The sequence below is a fragment of the Hipposideros armiger genome, unplaced genomic scaffold (genome assembly GCF_001890085.2).
Source record: "Hipposideros armiger isolate ML-2016 unplaced genomic scaffold, ASM189008v1 scaffold_1414, whole genome shotgun sequence".
NCBI classification, from domain to species: domain Eukaryota; kingdom Metazoa; phylum Chordata; class Mammalia; order Chiroptera; family Hipposideridae; genus Hipposideros; species Hipposideros armiger.
This window is the reverse complement of record NW_017732764.1, coordinates 213,368-215,102: the sequence shown is the minus strand read 5'-3', so window position 1 is coordinate 215,102 and position 1,735 is coordinate 213,368. Positions and strand designations below refer to the sequence as shown.

General features: G+C 51.5%; 1 long non-coding RNA gene across 2 annotated transcripts; it reads right to left on the bottom strand.

Moving 5' to 3' along the window:
- Nucleotides 1-6: 6 nt before the first annotated feature.
- Nucleotides 7-1,729, bottom strand: LOC109377475 (uncharacterized). Of its 2 annotated transcripts, none has more exons than XR_002122880.1 (4): nucleotides 1,581-1,729; nucleotides 963-1,336; nucleotides 567-663; nucleotides 7-258 (listed from the first exon to the last, which is right to left on the bottom strand). It is a non-coding gene; the product is annotated as an uncharacterized LOC109377475 (long non-coding RNA). The 2 variants fall into 2 exon arrangements; XR_002122879.1 differs by having other exon boundaries at nucleotides 963-1,030.
- Nucleotides 1,730-1,735: the final 6 nt, after the last annotated feature.

The following is a 1,735-nucleotide window of genomic DNA, read 5'->3' as shown; positions in this document are numbered from 1 at the left end:
ACAGTTGTGTATCTTCACACTCTGACCTTTCGCTGATTCAGGCGATAGAGTCGTAAATAAGAGTTAGAGTCAATCACCAGTCCAGCAGTCAACCAGCTTCCTTCCCAAGACCAGCCTCAGCCAATATCACAGACAAGAGTGCAGAAGAGGCACAAACAAGCAGGGGGAGGATGGGTGGTTTCCAGGTGGGTGCAGACCTGTCAAGGGTGGTGGTCAGCAGCAATTCCAACTCCACCAGAGATGCCACTGGAGGTGGATCTAGGGAGAGAGACGCACACGTGGCTTTGAGTCTCTTCAAACTGTGTCACTCCATGCAGAGACTCACACACACAGAGTAGACCTTGGATTCTTGGTGGGGCTGTTGGGCTATTAGAAAGTCTCTCTGTCACACTCATTTTGCCCACAGCTGCCGCTGTTTGGCCTGCCCCCAAAGAGGTGTGAGGTTGGTGGGATAGTATGTTGGCAATAGGAGAGGCTGAGGAATCCTGAGACTAGGCCTTAATCACTGTTTGGCCTGGGGTGGTCTCCACTACCCTACCCGAAGTTGTACCCAATCTCATACCGACCTGCTTGGATGTGGTGCAATTTCCCACTCCTTGCTTCGTTCCCGTGGTACCAGTTACACCCTAGAGAAGACAGCAGGCCATCCCATGGACAAGGAAACTACAGGAGAAAATGGAGTCTGAGTGCTTGGTTGACAGGCAGACACCCTGACCCGTGACGCAAACATCTCTCCTTTTGTTTAAGGGTCCAATTTGCCTAACACTTCCTGTCTCCTGGTTCCTGAACTCAGGTCTTCTCTTCCCTCTCACAGCCCAATCCACGCCTGCCCCAATACTCCTAATATCTCGTGTAGGAAATGGACAAGGGATGCTGGGGCAGTGTGCAAAGCTGGCAGAGAGCAAAGACCTGCCATGGTCTTACTCTGTCGCTGTCCCCTGCATTTCCCGCTTCTCACCAACCTGTAGAGAATTGAGCCAGTGTCTTCCTCCTTTCCTTCCTTGCAGAAGTGACCAGCCTTAAAGTAAGCCTAGGGACAAACAGATGAAAAGAAAACACAGTCCAGAGACTATGATAACAACTGAGCACTTGGTGGACAGACCAACATCATTGATGGGAGTCCACATGTGATTCGTCTTTCAACATTCAGGGTCTTCTTGATAGAATATTCTCGTTTTACTATGGCCCTCTGTTTCAGGGCTCCAGATAACGACATATTTTCTTGAAGTCACAGTCTGCCCACTGCTCCCTTCTTCAATTCTGAGGATTCACCACTAGGTGCACCACATCCCTTTGCCTTGGGCAGCATAAACTGGGGGAAGGGCGGCCGCATGTTCTAGAAAACAGGTTGTGCAGTGGTACTTGTAATTATGACTTCCATCTCACCCTCACCTCAAAGCCCATCTTATCCTACCCCCAATTATGGCTGGAGGTAAGGGAGTCAAGGGAAGTGCTTGGGAACTGTCACAGAGGGAACTTTTAGGATTTATTCCTGGATGCCATACCCGCTCTGGTCACAGTCACTCAACCACAATTCGGGTCCAGTCAAAGGCGGCTGCCCACCCCCCATCCCCACACACCTGCAGAAATCCAGGTTATTTTCTGCTCCAACTTTTTCTCAAGCTGCTCCTCGGCAGGTGCACCCCGCCGCCTGAAATCGCCAACCTACCGCGCAGACAGGAGACTCTGGCACCAACGAGGCGCCTGTGGGAAGGGACAGCCACCAGGACGCGGG